General features: G+C 39.9%; 1 protein-coding gene across 1 annotated transcript in view; it reads left to right on the top strand.

Moving 5' to 3' along the window:
• LOC145992352 (sodium channel protein Nach-like) overlaps positions 1-23,779 on the top strand; it is a 303,927-nt gene that overhangs the window by 140,164 nt on the left and 139,984 nt on the right. The gene's annotated exons all lie outside the window — the stretch shown is intronic.

Genomic DNA, 23,779 nt, shown 5'->3' with positions numbered 1-23,779 from the left:
CACTTGCTCTGTCGGAACTTCAATCCTCTATGAACTTTCTTCAACTGCAAGCCGTGACTTATGTAAAATTGGAGGAGTCGGTAGTGCAGAACGTAATTCCGCTTGTTCTCCATGCTTAGTATGAGTTTTGGCTCCGATCCTCCAGGTGGCTTCTTTTTGGAGGGGGCCAGGGCCAATCCGTGATGTTTCTCTTGAAGCGTTTCGGGATAATCGAGATCCACTTCCAAGAAACAGCCCCATTCATTATCTTCCCTCCAGTTGAGAAAATCTTCGCAGGAGAGTTCCTCTTCGGTCATCCACCCGTAGTTGTTGATGGGAAGACACTGGGACATGGAGTGGCCGTACAGGTTGTTGACATCCCAGTAGACAATATAGGTGTTGGGCTTCGATGCGTCGTAACCAGGCGTATGAGGATTGTTTGCCTGAGCATGGCGTCGGGGACATTGGACGATGCCACCGCGTATCGCACTCTCCATGAAAGCATACTGTTCCTTCTCTGCAATAAGTCCCAGTTCCACGTTGGTGTATTTCATCATCGATTCCCAAGTCAATCCCGGCGTGGTGAAGAAATACGCAGGATCCAACTTGTATATCGCGATGCATCTCTTACGAAACGATTCGAAAATGTCCATGAGGAGAGTCACGTCCAATTTGAGATAGAGATCGTGATAATCGCGAAAAGTTTGGCAATTGAATGCCGTCCACACATACGAGCGTGTTCGTAGTCCTCTTCGGAACAGACGTCCTCCGTGAGAGAAGAATAAAATACCTCCCGGGGTGGAAGTTCCGTCTCGTCAAATTTGTCGAAATTGTTGACGTACTCGTAGGGGTAGACGCCCTTGCGACGCAACAGATTCAAATTCTCATCTCTCCCCGAAAAACATTTTTGCTTGGTGGCCACAAGATCTTCGTCGCCAAGTTGAGATGCAAGGCTTGCGAGGCTGGAGGACAGGAAATTGTAAGAGTCCAGGATTCGCACTTCCACACTTTTTCCTTCTTCGAGAGGGATCCACACTCTCACCGCGATGTACTTCTCGCTCGTTCTCGGAATGATGCTGATTCGAGAAGTTATGTTGTGGAGCTCTTTGACGAAGAGATGTGTGTCGTACTTCTCCGTGTAGTGCAGAAACACGGCAACAAAATGCGACTCCTTAATTTTAAGATTGCACGAATTACAGATGGTGCTTAGAAATAATCCATTCTGGTGGTTATGGTGGACGACCTTGTAATTTTCGGGGGTGAAAGTCTGGTTACACTCCTCGCATCTTGTCGCCGCGTCATGTCTCTGTTGTTGTTCTGTTGTGAGAGCAGGTGGAGAAACGTAAGAGCCTTTCAGGCTGGGTGCAAGTTCTCTCGCGCATTCCGCTATCTTCTCAACAAAATGTTTTGCCGCATCGGGTCCCCAATACAAGATGACATCATTCAATTTTTCTCCGTAGATGGAGAAACTGCAAGGCTCGTGGTGAAAAATTTGGGTCGTGCTTGAGGTAGAGGGATCAGGGTCGTAAGACGTCATGGGAACTTGGAAGCTTTCAAAGTCGGCATAAAGAACGACGGGATGGTGGAGAAGAGCCTGGTGTTTCTGAAATTTCATCTTGGTTCCGGGTTCCGGCATGACATCTTCGGGTTCTGCATTCACGGAGCCAAAACACTTGTGCTGTTCTTTCATCTTCTTTCCCACACGAAAAATTCTCAAACACCGATCGCAAATTTCGATCTTATCGCGATTCTTGCTGATCTGTCTTCCTACTAATCCTGAGAAATTCCGTATCAAACTGTAACGGCCATCTACAAGCAAGAGTCGAATTACATTATTCTGGCTTCTAGCAGGTCTTAACACACGAATATTGCCGGAATCGTCAACCCCAAACACAGAAATATCGATATATTCTCCTTTTTCCTCTCTATAGTTTTTTAAAAATTGATTGATCTTATTCAGGGGCACAGGATAGGAAATTCCTCTCATCATATTCTCGTATCTTCCCTCGTATCCTCTGTAATTGGACAGGCGTTCGGGGTGAACATTATTAGCTGGGTGTAATGCGGCGATGACAGACCATAGGAAACTCTTCTGATCATTACTTTGTATGTTCAACACTGCATTTTGTTTTTTTTGTTTTTTTGTTTTTTTTTGAGCGCTGCGTAATGGTTTGAAATTGCAGACTCGAAGTTCTAACATGTGGTTGTGACCGCAAAGACTCCACCCACTTCCTCTACCTTCAAACTCTTCTTGTTTTTGTGTCAGGTGCTCAAATAGCCGTGTCACTATCTCGTCAAGATCCTCGTTATTGTCATCGTGTAAGCCTTCACACCCTACGTAAAAGCTAAAAGTGCTTGACTCGGACGAGACAACTTTCTCATACAGCAGGGTCAAGACGAGATGAATTTTAATTGCAACATTGACGAGGCAATCACGTAATTTATCGACTACCAGAGATTTCACATTGTCGAGGAAGATGCTCGAGTCACATTTTTCGTCGCTTCCAGATTTATACGTCATGATGCGTGCATTTTTATTCAAAGCACCGTCTTCATGCACATCAATGCGAGATTTTTTTGCCGGCGGGGCTACAACATCATGATCCGGTCGACGACATTTTTTCAAATGCCTAGCAATATTAGGTTTAGAATATAATATTCCGCAGTTGCGACATGCCACTTTCACGCAAAGACCGGAGGGACCTGGTTGCGATTCCATTTTTTCTCTCTGTTATTTATATATATATATACAGAGAAATTTTTTGGGGGGGTTGTGGTGATGGTAGTGGAAAGCACACTGAAACAGAAGGAAAAAAAAATGAAAAATGCTAGATATTTTTTCCTTCCACATATATATTAGACGCGAACAGTATGTATGTATGTATGTATGTATGTATGTATGTATGTATGTATGTATGTGTGTGTGCACTGTTGTAGGAGGTTAAAAATATACGACATGTAAGTGTGTGTCAATTTTTTATGACTCCTCTGAATATGTGTGTGTCAGACGCAAAAACAAAAAATATTAATATATCATGAAAAAATAAAAACTTACCTTTCAACAGAGATAGAGAGAAAAACTTCAAAATAAAAACTTGTAGCTCACTAAAACTTCCACGATGATATATATGTATACTGCCAGATAAACAATTAAGAATACTGAACTGCCACGATTGACGTTTACCTTTCAAGAGAGATAGAGAAACTTCAAAATAAAACTTGTAGCTCACTAAAACTTCCACGATGATATATATGTATACTACCAGACAAACAAATTAAAAAATACTGAACTGCCACGATTGACGTTCACTATGATAATGACGTACAAAAAAACTGGTAGGTTATATAGGAACTCCTCTCCTTTTTCTCCTTCTCTCCTTCCTACTCCACGCGACTCTCTTTGGTGAAAACACAATGAGCGCTATAGTCAATGTCCTAGCAAATAAAAACCCTTGTTGGCTGATTTACTCATGTTATATTTTTTTCAACAAAAGATTTTGTGATGCGCACAATATCCTGTGGGGGACAAATAACAATAAACGGGACGTTGATAGTTCCACCCATGTATGTATTGTCGATCATTTCCCCTCGGCCTCTATTCCACGCCCCGTCAGGGTGTGGTGTGTGAAACAAACGATTCCCAGTATAAAACTCAAAAAGCGGAAGATGCTGCTGTGTTTGCTTCCGCCACATCCCCCCTCTGATTCTATTGTTATCGGGGATGTGATGGATTCTTCATTCAGAACCGTGGGAAAGCTGAAAAAAAATAGAATCTCTTCGGGCGAAAGAAGATGCAAGGTGAATAGGTTCGGGGAGGGGTTGCTGTGGATAGTTTGGTCCGTGATGAAAATGTTACATTGGGCGACGAAACACAATTGCTCCACAGGGGACAGGAAAAATTCTACCGAGCGTCGCTATCCACGCGAACATTAGAAATTGCCTGAATGCCTTGGGGGGCTTGGCATAGGATTATCGATTTTCGTTTTTAGAGAATAATCTATGTAAGATTCTAGCATCGAGAATAAACAACATTGATTAAATTTTTGACAACATTCACAGTACAAATCTAAACTCGTGATGATTTCGTCGCCACCATGCACCCCCGGCGAGGTTATATAGGGGCCAGGGATCCTAAAAAAAAAAACAATTATTATTTTGTTTGCTTGCGTCACAATACGGAAAATAATAAGAGGCATACGCACGCGCGCACGTATGTGTGTGGCACATCGTTCCCTCCCCGAGAGAGAGGTTTACGAAGGTCACGATATATATAAACATTTGGCTCCGGACTTAGAAAATTACGATAAGGTACACTCATCTTTTAAAAAATAAGAGGGTGAGAGGAGAGGTTTACGAAGGTCACGATATATATAAACATTTGGCTCCGGACTTGGAAAATTACGATAAGGTGCACTCATTTTTCAAAAATGAGAAGATGAGAAGATGAGAGGAGAGGTTTACGTAGGTCGCAATATATAAACATTTGGTCCCGGACTTGGAAAATTACGATAAAATACACTCATCTTTCAAAAATAAGAGAATGAGAGAATAAGAGGATGAGAAGATGAGAGCGCGCGCGTGTGTATATGCCACATCCTTCCCCCCGAGAGAGAGGTTTACGAAGGTCACTATATATAAACATTTGGCCCCGTTGATTCCAGCACTCCAACTTCATCTCTAATGTTGACGACAATATTCTAAAAGTAGAGAGAATGAGAGGATGAGAGAATAAGAGGATGAGAAGAGAGGTTTACGAAGATCACGATATATAAACATTTGGCTCCGGACTTGGAAAATTACGATAAGGTGCACTCATTCTTCAAAAAATAAGAGAATGAGAGAATGAGAGAATAAGAAAAGAGGTTTACGTAGGTCGTGATATATAAACATTTGGTCCCAGACTTGGAAAATTACGATAAGATGCACTCATCTTTCAAAAAATAAGAAAATAAGAAAATAAAAAAATAAGAGAATAAGAGAAAGATGGGAGAATAAGAGGAGAATGAGAGGAAGATGAGAGAATAAAAAGAGAATGAGAAAGATGAGAGGATGAGGAGATGAGAGCTCATCTTTCACTCATCACTGCCTTTTTGCGCCCGTGAAACCTCGTCAGCGTAATAAATGAGGCGCGGAACGGGGAGAGAAAGTGAGTTTTTCAACTTTTTGTGGTCGTTTAGTCAAGAAATCAGAGTTGTCGTGGGAGTCACATATTGACACTACTCCTATTATTGTGAGTTGTGACGGTATTTACACTATTTATATGTGCCGCCACTGAAAATCAAATCAGAGACATCTTCATTACAGGCCGATAATGTTACTATACGCAAAGCGTTAATACACACCAGCAAAACGGTGACTGCTATATCAGTTTTGCACCCCCCCCGGAAAAACAGATTAAGAAGGCCCTATGTAAATCGAGTAGAGTAATTTCTCGTGCAGTATGTAGTACGCTAAATATTTACACAATAAAAAATCTAATTAGAATTCAGTAACACAATTGTTATGCAAGAAAAATTATTTTGTACTTCGCCAAAATATGTGTCTTGGAGTCTGACCCTGAACTGTATTTATCAGACTAACGAGGCTCTGGTGCCTGGGTTGTGTCGTCCATGTAGGTTTGTGATTGTCACTTCATCAATCTGATCGTATTACCATTCACCCTCATCTTCGGAATTACGCAAAAGTAGTGGAAATGCGATGTTAAATAAATCAAATCAATCGAAGTCTACTTTGAAACCTGTTTGCTCTCATGTATAATGTTTCTCGTCTAGAAACATCGTACAGATTACGTAGATCATTTTGGAAACTATTGTGGGTATTGTTACCATTGTATTTTATTGTATTAGTCAACATCATTTGTTTGAAACTCGACAAGCATTCAAGTATTTCCTCTTATCTCTTGTGAATCCCGAACGAAAGGTCATCTCTCCGGATGGTTTCCAGCTTTGGCTGCAAGTCTCTGCACCCTACCGGCTCTAACTCGACTGATTGATTGATTGAATTTGGTAAGTCCACTTTCTGCACAGGAAAGCTAATTGGGACTGAACCTACAGTTTAAAGTGGGACCCGAAACACTATGTGCCTCCACAGGGTATCGAACAGCGGGGAGGTCCCAGTTGTAACTCGAGAACGACCCAACTGTTAACATTCACATTTGGAGGCAGGAGACATTATTTTCATTATTGTAATGGTTCTTTATACATATTTAATTTTTTGAGGACATATGAGAGGGCACTCAAGCCCCACTGGCACCCCCCGTACGCACCACCATGCCTTGACATATCAATTTTAATTTGCTTCATGTGTGCAAGGAAATATTGACGATAACAAAAAATAGGGATGGTGTTTGAATGTGTGATGATATCGGGTGTTTAGTAAGTAGAAAAAGAGAAAGTAAATTTACACTGTTACAATTCTTTGTACTCATATTGTGTTTGTTTGTTTACTGGGACCTCCCTGTTGGCGTAGTTCTAACGTCGTCTCATTGTAATCAAGGGGTCCCGGCTTCGATAGCCGGTGGAGGCACATAGTGGTTCGGATTTCACTTTACACTCTGAGTCTAGTCCTGATTACCCACACTGTGCATAAAGTGCACTTAAAACACAAAGTCAATCAATGAATCCTTTGTTTACTGAAAGGTGCTATTCTGATATGAGCAAAGCGCTTTCGTTACTTACGAAAAATTCTCCTACTTCAACAGAATTGTAATCTAAACTTTCTTTTATATATCTCAGCTATGACTGCGACTCATAATCACAGCTCCAAAAATTCTGGGTTCGCATTCGCATATCAGTTTCATCTGCCTAAGGAGGCCAATAAGTAAATAGAAATAGAGAGCGTTGGAAGAGACAGTAAACATACCATTTTTGGGTTACTGACTGCATTTACGCACAGTATCTGCAGTATTTAAAAACAAAGACAGCTAATTCCTTTGGTAATACATCAAAAGGTAAAGAAAAGTAAATGCTGTATTCATTTTGTTGATTTCTGATTAAATACTTTGCTATCTTGCCGTTGTTAATATTATCCAAAGAGAGATAATAATCCATGTTATATCACACGAGGTAATACTAGCATTAACATTCTTTCATTACCCCTTGCAACAACCCTGCAGCGAAATACAGACAGCTGTGAAAATACTTCATCGCAACCAAAGCAGTGGAACTAAGCCACGACTGTAGAAATGTAGGTTCCAACCGAACCTCAGTTCCTAAACCGTTCTCTGTCCCTGGCGCAAAACCGTCTGGAGTTGTATCGCCACTTGTGTGCTAGAGAGCTCGAATTTCGGTTTCGCTTCTAAGTGAACAAGCCCAAGCAACAGTGGCGTGTGCTTGGGACAGTTAGTTGGGAAATAAGTACTCCCTATTTCTTTCAAGTTCACTGCACAAATAATTAACGTCAAATGCAAAGAAAGATGGGGAAATAGTGTGACTGCTGTTCGCTATTGCAATTGTTCCCGATGACGTAGTGGTAACGGTATCACATGAAATGATGCGATCCACCATTGCCCCCCACCCACCCCGGTTAGAGCCTCAGTGGTTCACTTTCCATTGGATGATATTAAACGAACAACTTTCCCCCAATTCATTGTGCGAAATCACATCCACCGCCATAATCTCGGAAAACGTTTCGGAAAACACACTTGATAGGCATTGCACCTACAGTGCTCGTGGCAGTGATTGAAGGTACAAAGCAAATATAACGATAATATTCTAAATGTAGTCCATTCAGCATTTTGTTTAGTCTCGTAGCAATGACCAGACCATCAGGCTATCTAAAGAGATGTGTAGGGCCTCACATACACTTCAGTCTAGGCCAATTTGGAGGTGCATCACGTTCTTGAAGCCTTTAACCCCCCAAGTTAACCCTACGCACCCGTTTGTTTGAGGCTGGGTGAGCTCCAGAGCCGTTTTATGCATGGACAAGCCCGGAAAAAAATTGACCTTAGATCATCCACGGGACTCCCGTGGGAGCCAGGATCCCTACTCTATTGTGTATAACCTACTTAGTTTCACTACAGCCCCTTCCCCGGCGCTCTTAATTAAAATGATTTATTGTTAGCAATAGCTTATCCGTGATGGGCAGGGGGGGAGGGAGAGACTCCAAACCCACCACCTCTTTTTTATCGAATTTTTAACTGTTGATATTTGTATAAAAAAATGAAAATAAATTAAAGTCAATTACAATGTTCGCTAACAATATTTCTCAATTGCCTTCGTTCATAAAATGATGAAGGTAACGTACATAGGAGGAAAATTTAGGTTGAGGACCTATCAGCCCTAATACAGATGTATGTTCCGCCAAGGTACTTGTGTACCTTGTAACAGTGTACAATTGGTTGGTAATTATGGTAATTAATGTAATTATTATAACAACTATAGAACTGCTCATATTTATACAAAAAAAATCATTGATTCAACACTAACATGTTATTTTCGGGTTTAGTGAATGATAAAATTTGTGTGTGACACTCGTGCAATATTATATAACTGCAGCTATATGAACAACAAAGGAAGAAATGATTCATTTAAAAAAATGTTTCTTGAATTTTAATGTTAAAGAAGAATAAAATGTGTGGGCCTCTGAGGCCTCCCTTATGTAAGTAGTCTGTCTACGTTTATTGTACGCCAGGGATAAGCTAGGGATAATATAAAACTTATTCCAGTCTTAACTGCAGTTATTTTGTTAAACAATGGTTTGATGATTGCAATCATGTCTTATACGTATAATATTTCTGCAAGGGTTCTTTGGTCAGATTCTTATTCATTCAACATTTTGACTGGCACCTATCCTCTTCTGCCTTTTCCTCTTGAGCCAGAATAGGTACAATTCAATTGTAGCTGATAAAAGGTAAAGCTAATGTAATTTGAGACTCTTTCCTGTTCAATTCCTACAGATCTTAAGATTGTAAAGTCGTGACTTAAATAACACAATTCATTTTTGTTGGAAGAACAGGTTTAAGTGAGGTATAAAAATAGTAAAAAATGGTCGTGTTTCAAGTCTAGATTTTAGAGAAACAAGTTACATCTTTTGAACAGGTTAAAATACAATATACGTATGTTAAAAATAAGAATAAAATCTATAAAAGCCAGTGAAATTGAAATAAATAATCGAGATTTCACAAGTAAGCATAAAGGAAAGGAAAGCTAACGCACAATTCTTGCAGGAATGATAAAATATTACTAATTGCGAGAGCTTAACCGTGAAACGATTGCCCCGCCGTCGATATGGAGACAGATGGGGACGAGGAATACAATTCGACAAAGATTGCTAGGCCTCTATTTTTACGTGAACCAAGTTTCGTTGTTGTTTTTTTTTTTTTAACAAACACTGTTTCAAAGTATGAGAGCTATATCTCCGAAGTTCTATTCATTGGGAATGACATACTAAAAGCGCGGATTTTCTGAGTAAATATGTGAAGAAATCCGTCTCTTCGGATTATAAGCGCGGAGTTAGAATAGAACCAGAGTCCCCTGGTAGCAGCAGATTTTTTGGGGGAAAGAGGGGGAGTTGCAAGTAATTTTTCATTTTAACTGTTGTAAAGTTCAAGTAAGTGCTTCTCAAGAATCCGAAATATTAAAAAGACAGAGTGCTGAAAACAACTTTCTCCTACCCTCTTTCTATATTGCTAACTAACGTTTTAGATAAGAGTATTTACATTTTGAACGAATAGTTTCCCCCTTTCCTTGTAGGAATAAGGCGGCGAATTCAGAAGTTCTTCAAAAACCACCGATCCACGCTCTGCGATGTCTCAAACCTTCAAGTACATTAACTTGCCATTTGTATAAAAATGTAAAAAAACAAAATAACAGACGTTTTTAGGTGAGCTTACCTATAAAGATTTAATTTCGCATACTTGTAATTGCTACAGTCAGTTAACAAAGCAACCCCCTTAATACACCATCATGGAATTAACATTTCTTTTCGCGTGCATATCTCTAAGTTCGACTACAGAAACACAATTGATTGACTTAGTGTTTTATGTCCACTTTATGAATAGTAAGGCTAATCGGAACTGGACCTATATTTTAAAGTGGAATCCTATGTCCCTCTACCGGGTATCGAACCCGGGACCCCTTGATTATACAGAAACAGAATGACCAGAAGTAAAGGAATACATGCTATGCACTTTTGAAACCACAAAATCAAGTTGAAGTGTTGTGTAACTCAGTGGCGGCTGGCCAAGTGCAACAAGTGCAGATGTTTTCACCTAATTTTCAAATTAATATTGACATTTTTCATTTGCTTGTTAAATGAAACTATTTCCCAGCAGAACGCACACGATAATACTCAATAATACGCCGCTCGGCGCTACGCACGTGAAGAGTTCGTCGTAGCATAAAACAACCCAAGAGCAAATGCCGCCAGGTTGCGGAAAACTTAGCCGGTTGTCATGGCAACGGTGACGTCACCTAGCGTTGGCCTTGAACGGGTGTCGCCTTCTACGTGAAGCAGTTCTCTCGTCGGAGAAAACATTGCATCCAGTGATTGTGGCAAAATCTTTGCGTTCTCGCGAGATCTTGTTCCGCGTGTGTGTTTCGCGTTTCCTATCGTGTGTTGTCTTCATGTGTTGAGCTGTGGTTTCTACAATGAACCCAGTAAATGACTTAGTGTGTAATTTGTTGCAGACACCATTTTCCAGATGGACGGATAAAGACAAAAAAGACGTTTTAATTTGTGGGGGGCCCACTGACATTCTTCAAATATCAGTTAAGCGAGAGAACAAAAAGGCAGGGAAATCGTAACAACATTAAATTTAAAACTTCCTGGTTTGTCGACTTTCCTTGGTTGTGTAGTAGTCGTTATTTGCAATCGTTGTTCTGCTGGCTTTGTTTACTGTTAGTAACAAATACAATGTGTGGAATAAAGAAGGGTATAACGATTTTGTCAATATAACGCGTTCTCTGCATAAGCGCAATGATTCAATGGAACATTTAAAGTGTAAATTACAATTCAAAGTTTTTGAAAAAAACAGGAATACCATAGCAGATGCCCTTCAAGAAAATAGTAGGCTTTTAAATGTACGGTTCAATGAAAATGTAAGATTAAATAGGCTTTTCCTACAATTAATAGTTGACGCAACGCTGTATTTATGTAAACAAGAACTTGCGTTCAGGGGTCACGACGAAAGCATGTCTTCGCTTAATCGTGGGAATTTCAAGGAACTTGTTGCATTATTAATATCGAGAAGTTCGTTAGAAATACAGAACCATTACAAAACGAACTTCTTCACCTGTTATTTTAGGCACGAGCCGCTACTGGTAACTGATGTGGTTGAATGCTCTGCGCAGACTTGAAGACGCCAATGCAACAGTCTCTTTTTATCTTCCCAGTTACAACGTTTACGTCTCGGGAATCACTCCCGCGAGCACAAATTATTTCAGTTCGGCTCTGTGGCTGAATAGTTAGCGTAGCGGACTACAAATCTCGGTGTCCTAAGTTCGCATCCCGGAGAAAATCTGTACACGAAGTAGTGTTTGTTCCAAGAGTCTGTTTCATCATTCATACTAGCCGTCATATTATATGCGAGATTTCCGATAGTGTTGCCCACGGGACGAGACGGGACAGGCTTTTAAAAATTCGAGACAGCATTTCACAGCATTTCCACGAGACGAGACAGGCAAAGTCTCGTCTCGTGGGCAACACTAATTTTCGATAGGAATCCTCAATTTGGTAAAGGTAAAGTCATTTGTTGCTGTTATTTATTTTACTTCCTCTTCTGTCTATTTTGGCAGTAGTGTATATTGAGCGGTTCAAAGTAATACTTTGTAGGTATTCTCTTTTTTTACCAATTGAATATCACTTTTTGACATATTTTGACAATTTTTTGTCGATGTTTTAGCGTTTAGCAATGTTTTTAGTACAATTTTCACTGCAAAACTTTTTCCTCCACTCATACTCGGTAGGTATATCACGATCTTACGTGATACAACTTAACCAATCCATTTTATTCGTGCTAAACTACACGAGAGCCTTTTTGACCTAGTTTAGAGAGTAGGTGGAACCGTACGTTCTGGCTGCGCCCTTTGACCTACTTTTTATTTTACGACGTTTTACGCACTAAACTAACCTACAATGAGAGAAAAATGGATAGAAAAAGCCCTGGCATCACTTTTTAAGCTTTTTTTTACCTCCTGCAAATCTTGCTCTTATGCTACCTCGCCTTTTGACCTACTTTTTATTTTACGACGTTTTACGGACTAAACTAACCTACAATGAGAGAAAAGTGGACAGAAGAAGCTTTGGCATCCCTTTTTAAGCTATTTTTTTTACCTCCTGCAAATGTTTGCTCTTATGCTAACTCGTTCTTTGACCTACACTTTTGAAATGACTTACGACATTTTCCTATAAGTCTGTCTCCTCTTACTGTAAAATGTCCCTCAGTGTAATCTACTACGACCTTGTGTGCTCTCAGCGTAATCTGCTACGATGTTTTTTTTTTAAAAAAAAACTCATGTGTGTGATCTTCTGCGGTGTGTGTGTGTGTGTGTGTGTGATAATCAAAATTATTATTTTTGTTAAGACCCTAAAAAAAATAGAAAAAAAATTAATATCCCCAGCCATAGAGAGAATGGGGGGTGTGCGCGTGGTGCCCAACACAAAGTTCTATAATGGTCATGGCTATCAAAGCCATATGCCTCTGTAGAGAGTTTCATGAGTTATTATTATTTTTTTTTATTTGCGCACCGAACTAACTTACATTGTATTTTATATAACCTTGTTGATTTTTTTTAGTATGTGGCAATTATTTTTTTTTTACGAATTATTTTTTAAAACTGTTCCGTGACCCTCTCGTTCTTCACGTCGTGGACGAAGGACTTCTCTGCGACCAGGATGACGCTACATAGGGTATCCTCGGGCAACGGACTGTTGAACTCGCAGAGGACCTTGATGTTGGTGCGATCGTTGACCACCACCTGCTTCCTTTTTGTGGTATTGATGACGAACATCGGCCTGCGTGTTTTGAATTCGCTGGGCGTGTAGTACATGTCCACGCTTCCATCGGTCACGCGTTTGTAAGCCGAGAACGCTTCGTAAAGTTTGAGATAATCGTCTTTGGTCATGTCGAGGTTGTAATTCTCGCGCGGGAACACTTCGTTCCTACCGTTCTTGAGATAAACGTTCTTGATCTTGCAGTCGTCGAATTTGCTGGAATCTTTTTCCTGATTCTTGTCCCTCCCGGTCTGAAAAAGTACAATGACGAAATCTGGCATGTCGAACTGTATGTTGTTGAACTGTGTCGTCACGTCGAATTCCATGTGACTTCCCGACGCCATCTTCTGCACGCACTGGTAACCGTGAAAGTGAATCGACACCTGCGGACTTTTCAAGATCTCCGCTTTGTACTTGAGGGCGTAATTTGTTTCGTATTCCACCACCGGCATTCTCAACTCCATGCTCCGGATGACGCACTTGGCTGCTTCGGGTAAAGTGTTGGCTATCGGCGTGCCGTCGGCGTTCAAGTTGGTGTATCGCATCAGTGCGTCGTTGTCGTTGGCCGCTCTTCAAAACGTGATCCTCAATCCTCCCTTCCACATGATCTCCTTGTAGTCCGAGAAGAATCCCGGAAGCAGACGCATGGGAAAGAGCACCGTGTGATTTCTCGTCGATATTTTGGTCCCGGCTTCGAATCCTCCCGCTTGATAGTATGCCGCGTCCGTTTTGGATAATTTCAATGTTCCCACCGCCGTCGACGTGATGCCTGGATAATCGATTCTGTCGATGACGGTGTTGTGTTTCCTCACCTCCACCTGCGAGAACAGGTGAGGCACGAAGTTGTCCACGAGTATCAAATTGGCATTGGGCGGAAAGGCTTCTCCGCTTTCTTTCTTCACCACGTCGAATTGAAGGTAGAGGTCCGCTTTGTGAGGATGAACGAACCCGTCGCCTACGTCCACGTCTTACTGTTTCCAAGATAACCCCACTTCCGGTCGCCATTTTCGATTTCCGAACATAGGTTCTATTCATACTTTTTCTCACATATAGGTGTACATGACGAATCCGTAAACAGATTTTTAACAAGTCTTACCGTTTCCAAGATAATCCCACTTCCGGTCGCCATTTTGGATTTCCGAACATAGGTTATATTCATACTTTTTGTTACATATAGGTGTACATGATGAATCACCAAACAGATTTTTCCTAAGTCTTCCCGTTTCCAAGATAACTCCACTTCCGGTCGCCATTTTGGATTTCCGAGCATAGGTTCTATTCACATTTTACTCACATATAGGCGTACATGATGAATCCCCAAACAGATTTTTTCTAAGTTTTACTGTTTCCAAGATAACCCCACTTCCGGTCGCCATTTTGGATTTCCGAACATAGGTTCTATTCATACTTTTTCTCACGTGTAGGTGTACATGATGAATCCGCAAACAGATTTTTCTTAAGTCTTACCGTTTCCAAGATAATCCCACTTCCGGTCGCCATTTTGGATTTCCGAGCATAGGTTCTATTCACATTTTACTCACATATAGGCGTACATGATGAATCCCCAAACAGATTTTTTCTAAGTTTTACTGTTTCCAAGATAACCCCACTTCCGGTCGCCATTTTGGATTTCCGAACATAGATTCTATTCATACTTTTTCTCACGTATAGGTGTGCATGATGAATCAGCAAACATATTTTTCCCAAGTCATGAATTGGAGGGTTCTATGACCCTGTTTTGTCAAAAATTCGAGACATTTGCAATTTAACGCTGGACTGGAAAATTTTTCGACAGAGGGGTCAAATTTGGTTCCATGACGACCTATGTTTATTTTGGTATGGGAGGACAGAGGACACCTAGGCGATGCTAACGCAAGAAATCCCAGCTCTCTATGATCATCCTTTCGAAAGTTACGAGCGATGAAAAAAATATTTTTGGCAATTGGCCCACCCTTGACCCAGGACTTCTAAAAACTTTGTACACGTACTCTGCATCACCAATATCGACAAAAGGGTCAACCGGAGGATTTTTGCACTATCTCTCTCTCTTACTGTTTTTTTCGAGACATTTGCAATTTAACGCTGTGGACTTGGAAAATTTTTCGACAGAGGGGTCAAATTTGGTTCCATGACGATCTATGTTTATTTTGTTAGAAGATCAAAAAGGACACCGAGACTCGACCAACGCACTAAACCCGACCTTTCTACGACTATTCGTTCAAAAGTTACGAGTGATCAAAATTTTGGAGGGTGGGCTAACTTCTTACCTTTTGACCTCAGGACCACCAAAACTTGGTATACGTATTCTACACCTTCAAAATCGACAGGGGGGGTATCTAACGATACCAGGATGGGGGTGTTTTTCGATAACTCTTACCATTTTCGAGATATTTGCAATTTAAGATTTTTGTTAACGCTGTGGACTAACGCGAAGGCCTTCTAGCAATACGAACTTAGCTTAAGCCGTCGTAATTCGCTAAAATATCTCGAAATTGGTATGAGTCAAACGCTGAAACAGACAACATTATTACACAACTCATTGCACTGACTGAGGCGCGATCTTTTTTTTCTAACCTGACATGATATATAAATAAAATACTATTACTAACAAGGAGATAAACGGATTAACTTTTGCAGGCAACCAAATCTTATGAAATATTGATAAAAGATATTAACAAATGAAAATTATATTAAAGAGGAAATAAAATAAAAAGTAGGCTTAATTCAGGAAATGCATCTTACTTCTCTCTAAGAAATTAAAAGTTAAAATATACAAAACAGTAATTCTGCCTGTAGTATTATATGGATGTGAAAGGTGAAAAGTGGAAGCGGCGTCAAACGCTACAACACGTTACCCAAAGAATTCGTTTGGGTGGACGACGTGAGAAAACTCATCGACAGATTGTTAGTGATAGCCGGTGAAGAGAATGCAGGCAATCGTAATTTTTACAACGAGAAGGTTGGCATAGTGGACATGATCAGCACCAAACTTTCCAACTTCATCGTGAACGACGACAAGGGAATAGGTTACTTGATCAAAATCATCAACACGCTGCCTCCGAGATTCTGGAAGGTGGCCGAAGGAAAGGGGAAAATATTTGGACCTAAAAGGGATGAGAAAATAGGTTAGTGGAGAAGGTTACATAATTTGAATTACATAATTTATATTTATGTCCAGATATTATTAGAACAATTAAATAAAGAAGACTTAAGTGGACAGACTATGTGGTACAAAACCCGAATGGGAGAAGAAAGAGGAGTTTACAGGATTTTTGTTGGGAGACCTGATGGTAAGAGGAGACCTAGACGAAGATGGAAGGACAATATTGAGATGTATTTAAAGGAAATTGCTAGGGATGGTTAAGAATATATAGATGGAAAGATGGAAGGCTTGTGTTGCTGCAGCTACGAACCTTTGGGTTTAAGAAGACTAGAGAGTTAGTTAGTTAGTTAGTTAGTTATGAAATCACATGGCATTATAAAAAAATTACAATCTCTGGTATAAAATGAATAAAAAAAAAAAATTATTTCTACTTAAATAAGAATTGGGAGTACGTACATAATAGTATAGAATCAACAGTTAAAATAATGTATAAACCAAGAAAAAGTAAGCAACGGTTCACATAACCTAATAGAAATAGACTTAGGTGGTTAAGGAACAGCATGTTTAGAAGTTACAAAGAAAAGAGATTACTTGAAAAGTAAAATGGACGCAATTGAAATAAAAGTATCAGAAGTGCAAATAAATTTAGAAAGGCGTAGCAACCTAAAGTAAACTTGATGAAAAATGGCTGACTATTTTAAATAGATTGTAGAATTGTTTTAATGACTTTTTAAATGTTCATGTAGGAGATAAATCAGAAATAAATGAAGCAGAACCTATAGTCCCAGAAACTAACTTGATTGAAGTTAAAGATGCCAAAAAGATAAATTATTCGAATTTGGAATACCTAATAATCTTGCTAATATGTCTGACAAATATACAATTATGAAAAAAGTTATAAAACAAAGATGCATCATATTTATTGCTTTTTTTTAATTTTGCCTTAGAATCTGTAAAGATTGTAATAGAATATATATCAATTTTGCTCAGGATAAGTACAAATTGAACTGTAACCACAAATTTTCAGAATCAAGAGGGCTAGAGAATTAATTAATTAATTAATATTTAATGTAATAAAATTAGTAATATAGTATTCTTATTGAGAAGAGAATTTCTACAAAACTTATTTTCCTCGTACGTTTACTAATAGCAGTCATATTTGACATATTTGACTAATCGCGAATCAACGTACGGAAGCCGTTGGAAGCAGTTTGAAGACTGAAATAGCTATAGAAGTACACTTATTATAATGTTAATATTTTAGTATAATGTTTCTAGGAATTGCTTCTCGATAATGTTTCTAGGAATTGCTTCTCGATAATGTTTGGTATTTAATTTAATCTGTTGTTAGATAAAATAATTATTAGAATTTAAGGATGGAAAATATGAACAGCGAATGAATGATACGTTTGACTAATCGTGAAGATGAATATCACAGTACGTTTTTATCGTTCTTCTATAAACGTTGAAACGTTTAAGAACGTATAAGAACGTTTACCGAAACGTTTCAACGTTGTTTTCAATTGAAATCCAGCGTAAAAAAAATCTTTAATTGCAAATATCTCGAAAATAGTAAGAGTTATCGAAAACATATATCGAAAAACACCCCATACGGCATCGTTAGATGCCCCCTGTCGATTTTGGAGGTGTAGAATACGTATACCAAAGTTTGGTGGTCCTGAGGTCAAGGGGTAAGAAGTTAGCCCCACCCCCGCCAAAACTTTTGATCACTTGTAACTTTTGAACGAATGGTCGTAGAGAGGTCGGGTTTAGTGCGTTGGTCGAGTCTCGGTGTCCTCTGTCCTCCCATACCAAAATAAACATAGGTCGTCATGGAACCAAATTTGACCCCTCTGTCGAAAAATTTTCCAAGTCCAGCGTTAAACTGCAAATGTCTCGAATTTTTGACAAAACAGGGTCATAGAACCCTCCAATTCATGACTTGGGAAAAATATGTTTGCTGATTCATCATGTACACCTATACGTGAGAAAAAGTATGAATAGAATCTATGTTCGGAAATCCAAAATGGCGACCGGAAGTGGGGTTATCTTGGAAACAGTAAAACTTAGAAAAAATCTGTTTGGGGATTCATCATGTACGCCTATATGTGAGTAAAATGTGAATAGAACCTATGCTCGGAAATCCAAAATGGCGACCGGAAGTGGGATTATCTTGGAAACGGTAAGACTTAGGAAAAATCTGTTTGCGGATTCATCATCTACACCTACACGTGAGAAAAAGTATGAATAGAACCTATGTTCGGAAATCCAAAATGGCGACCGGAAGTGGGGTTATCTTGGAAACAGTAAAACTTAGAAAAAATCTGTTTGGGGATTCATCATGTACGCCTATATGTGAGTAAAATGTGAATAGAACCTATGCTCGGAAATCCAAAATTGCGACCGGAAGTGGGGTTATCTTGGAAACGGTAAGACTTAGGAAAAATCTGTTTGGTGATTCATCATGTACACCTATATGTGACAAAAAGTATGAATAGAACCTATGTTCGGAAATCCAAAATGGCGACCGGACGTGGGATTATCTTGGAAACGGTAAGACTTGTTAAAAATCTGTTTACGGATTCGTCATGTACACCTATACGTGAGAAAAAGTATGAATAGAACCTATGTTCGGAAATCGAAAATGGCGACCGGAAGTGGGGTTATCTTGGAAACAGTAAGACGTGGACGTAGGCGACGGGTTCGTTCATCCTCACAGAGCGGACCTCTACCTTCAGTTCGACGTGGTGAAGAAAGAAAGCGGAGAAGCCTTTCCGCCCAATGCCAATTTGATACTCGTGGACAACTTCGTGCCTCACCTGTTCTCGCAGGTGGAGGTGGGGAAACACAACACCGTCATCGACAGAATCGATTATCCAGGCATCACGTCGACGGCGGTGGGAACATTGAAATTATCCAAAACGGACGCGGCATACTATCAAGCGGGAGGATTCAAAGCCGGGACCAAAATATCTACGAGAAATCACACGGTGCTCTTTCCCATGCGTCTGCTTCCGGGATTCTTCTCGGACTACAAGGAGATCATGTGGCAGGGAGGATTGAGGATCACGTTTTGAAGAGCGGCCAACGACAACGACGCACTGATGCGATACACCAACTTGAACGTCGACGGCACGCCGATAGCCAACACTTTACCCGAAGCAGCCAAGTGCGTCATCCGGAGCATGGAGTTGAGAATGCCGGTGGTGGAATACGAAACAAATTACGCCCTCAAGTACAAAGCGGAGATCTTGAAAAGTCCGCAGGTGTCGATTCACTTTCACGGTTACCAGTGCGTGCAGAAGATGGCGTCGGGAAGTCACATGGAATTCGACGTGACGACGCAGTTCAACAACATACAGTTCGACATGCCAGATTTCGTCATTGTACTTTTTCAGACCGGGAGGGACAAGAATCAGGAAAAAGATTCCAGCAAATTCGACGACTGCAAGATCTAGAACGTTTATCTCAAGAACGGTAGGAACGAAGTGTTCCCGCGCGAGAATTACAACCTCGACATGACCAAAGACGATTATCTCAAACTTTACGAAGCGTTCTCGGCTTACAAACGCGTGACCGATGGAAGCGTGGACATGTACTACACGCCCAGCGAATTCAAAACACGCAGGCCGATGTTCGTCATCAATACCACAAAGAGGAAGCAGGTGGTGGTCAACGATCGCACCAACATCAAGGTCCTCTGCGAGTTCAACAGTCCGTTGCCCGAGGATACCCTATGTAGCGTCATCCTGGTCGCAGAGAAGTCCTTCGTCCACGACGTGAAGAACGAGAGGGTCACGGAACAGTTTTAAAAAATAATTCGTAAAAAAAAAATAATTGCCACATACTAAAAAAAATCAACAAGGTTATATAAAATACAATGTAAGTTACTTCGGTGCGCAAATAAAAAAAAATAATAATAACTCATGAAACTCTCTACAGAGGCATATGGCTTTGATAGCCATGACCATTATAGAACTTTGTGTTGGGCACCACGCGCACACCCCCCACTCTCTCTATGGCTGGGGATATTAATTTTTTTTCTATTTTTTTTGAGGGTCTTAACAAAAATAATAATTTTGATTATCACACACACACACACACACACACACCGCAGAAGATCACACACATGAGGTTTTTTTTAAAAAAAAACATCGTAGCAGATTACGCTGAGAGCACACAAGGTCGTAGTAGATTACACTGAGGGACCTTTTACAGTAAGAGGAGACAGACTTATAGGAAAATGTCGTAAGTCATTTCAAAAGTGTAGGTCAAAGAACGAGTTAGCATAAGAGCAAACATTTGCAGGAGGTAAAAAAAATAGCTTAAAAAGGGATGCCAAAGCTTCTTCTGTCCACTTTTCTCTCATTGTAGGTTAGTTTGGTCCGTAAAACGTCGTAAAATAAAAAGTAGGTCAAAAGGCGAGGTAGCATAAGAGCAAGATTTGCAGGAGGTAAAAAAAGCTTAAAAAGTTATGCCAGAGCTTTTTCTATCCATTTTTCTCTCATTGTAGGTTAGTTTAGTGCGTAAAACGTCGTAAAATAAAAAGTAGGTCAAAGGGCGCAGCCAGAACGTACGGTTCCACCTACTCTCTAAACTAGGTCAAAAAGGCTCTCGTGTAGTTTAGCACGAATAAAATGGATAGGTTAAGTTGTATCACGTAAGATCGTGATATACCTACCAAGTATGAGTGGGGGAAAAAGTTTTGCAGTGAAAATTGTACTAAAAACATTGCTAAACGCTAAAACATCGACAAAAAATTGTCAAAATATGTCAAAAAGTGATATTCAATTGGTAAAAAAAGAGAATACCTACAAAGTATTACTTTGAACCGCTCAATATACACTACTTTTGGCATATCGCAAAGATTAGGACGAAATTGATGCGAGTAGATATGTACCCGCGTTGGGGTCGATAAATCAATTGATTGGAAAAGATCGATCAAAGATCAATTGATGACGCAGCAGTTTTTTGTCACGTGACTGTGACGTCACAAAGTGGAAGTCACGTGACCAGATTATATTATTAAAATATTACTAATTTAAATATTATATTATTATTATTATTATTATTATAATGAATTATTTTAATTTCTGTGACGCCATTTTGTTTTTGTTATGTTATTCTGGCATGTGACGTCATATATAAATTGGAGTACGTGTTTCCGGTGTTTGAGGAGAGATGGCGTTGATGAGTCATTCTGGGAAATTCCAGGAATTGGGCGTGTCTGTTTTCTGTCTGAAAGGAACATGTTCGAACATGTTTTAGGTTGATAAGCCATTCTTAGAAATTCCTGGAATTGGGTGTGGCTGTTTTCTGTCTGAAAGGAACATGTTCGAACATGTTTTAGGCTCGGTGTTCTAGAGGACTATTTGAAGTGTGTTTAACGGAAATCGTGACGTAGAAAAAAAGAAGGTATAAATAGAAGGGACACATGATAATAGCGTCATGCGAGGATGGATGTGTGCGGTATAAGACTGTCTGATAATGGCGTGAATTTCTACGAGATTAGCTACGAGGAGTTCTGGGAACTTGTTCGACCTTGCGGCGACCTGGACAACGATCGAACGGCCCTGCATCGGGTGCTGAGTTATTTCCCGTTGATGTATGTAGCGATACCTGAATCTCCCTGGTGTGGATGTTACCTGTTCAACGGATTAGGAAAAGGAGTCCATCATCACTGCGAGACGTTGAAGGAGATAGAAGAGAGGAAAAGAAGAGCGGACGAGAGAACAGGATTTCCAAGTCACGGGTGTATGTGCGAACTACGTCGCAGGAAGGAAGAGGACAAGATCGGTAAAGCTTTGAATGAGAGAGTGAAAAAGTGGCTTTCTTTGTTGGCGAACAGAAATTCCTTGTGGTGTTCTGGCTGTGATCGTCCTTTGTTACGTAAATTAGAAGAATATCCCTGTTTCCCTGTGGTTCCTGCAGAAGGTTTCGGTGCCCGCAGACGTCTGTTTCCCGACGATCCTCTGGCTGTTCCTTTATCGCCGATACCTGGGACGCCGTCACCTACAGTATCCGATTACTTCACCTTTTATGACGTATGAGATTGTTTACTTATCACGTCTGCTTTACTCACGCCGAGCCGTATGTTATCAATTACTTATCAGTGAATTCGAGATACAGAACATTCAGAAAGTGGCCTATAGGATTACGTCAGACTCCGGAAGAATTAATGACATCAGGATTTTACTATTCAGGCATTAGCGACAGAGTATTATGTTTTCATTGTTCGTACGGACTTTGCGATTGGACATCTAAAGATTGTCCGATTCTAGGACATTACATGTTGGACCCCAGGGTCCTTTTATACAGAGTGTTGCGGCGTTACATTGTAACTCCAAGAGCTGAAAGTATTGCGACAGTATAGAGACTCCTGAGAAAACGCCCGATAAACCTAGTGCGGATTATGTGTGCAAAAAATGTTTTGAGAATCCTGGCAGTGTTGTAATTCTCCCGTGTCGACATTTGTTTCCTGCGGATCCTGTGCTTCCCAATTGGACAAGTGCGCCGTATGCCGGGGTAGCATTGAAGATACGTTGACTGTTTTCACCTGATGCCCAATATGGATGTCTGTTTTTTGGACGTTCAAGGTCTTCGAGGAGCGGGAGGAGAATTTGTGTGGAAAGAAGTCGGAATTTTAAAATTTCCTTTTGACAATGCATTTGACTGTTTAGTGAAATCTTCATATGGTTTACACTGTTTGAGTGAAAAGTATCGCCGAGTGAATTACTGGCTCCGTGCCAACAAACACGGTCTCAACTGGGGAGATGGATGGCTGCCGTATGAGAAATTAGGAGATGTGTTAAATGTTGTGCTTGTGAATCAAATAGTGTACGTCAAAGTTACGGAGAAAGTGAAATGGTTTGAAAAATTACTTGGAAAAAAAGGTAAGGGTAAAATATCCGTACGTAACATCGAAGAACTTGAATGTCCAAAATTGAATAGTGTGAAAAACACTTCAGGAAGATGCAAAGAACATAGCAAATGTGAAAATGTAAATTAAAAAAAATGTGCAGTTGAAAATGTCTGGAAGATGTACAGTTTCTATTGTAATAAGTACAAGAAATAAATGAGTTTTTAAATATACAAATGTTTTATTTACAATCGAGAATATGGATATAGGTTTACAATACATAGAATAACACAAATGTTGTATTTACAATTGAATATGAAAGGTTTACAATACCTGAAGGGTTATATTACAATACTTAAAATAACAATACACAGAAAGAACAATGGCTATTTAAACCATCAGATACATGAAAGTAACAGGACTTATTTACAATGTCAATGTCAGTCCGAGATTGTTCTCAAGATATATTTCAATCATCAGTTCGTTGTAGCAAAGAATATAAAAATAGTTCACTAAATTTGGCACTTCTTTTTTTTCTGAAACCATATTTTTCTTGATACAATATACAAAAGCCTCCATATCGGGTTGCAATTTATGATAACGTTCGTTCTTTAATTTCTGCAGAGGCCAAAAAAGGTTACACAAAATTAAGTGTAGTTCAGAGGCTGTGAAAATAAAAGCATCGGATGAATGATGCTGATACATCGAGATACCACGTTTCCCGAAGAAATTTACACCACTGACAGTGATATTTCCTGTAACCAAGTAATTGAATCGACGACCTGTTTCGACGTAATTCAGTAAGTCAGATTTCAAAGCCCACAGTTCTCTCATCTGCTTAAAATCGATGCGTACGGGTGATCTCCCCTGTTGCGAAAACTCCCACACCAAATTGAAAGGGGATT

The sequence above is a fragment of the Lepisma saccharinum genome, chromosome 9 (assembly GCF_977018435.1).
Source record: "Lepisma saccharinum chromosome 9, izLepSacc3.1, whole genome shotgun sequence".
NCBI classification, from domain to species: Eukaryota; Metazoa; Arthropoda; class Insecta; order Zygentoma; family Lepismatidae; genus Lepisma; species Lepisma saccharinum.
The sequence above is the reverse complement of the archived record's forward strand: the minus strand, read 5'-3'. Positions and strand labels throughout refer to the sequence as shown.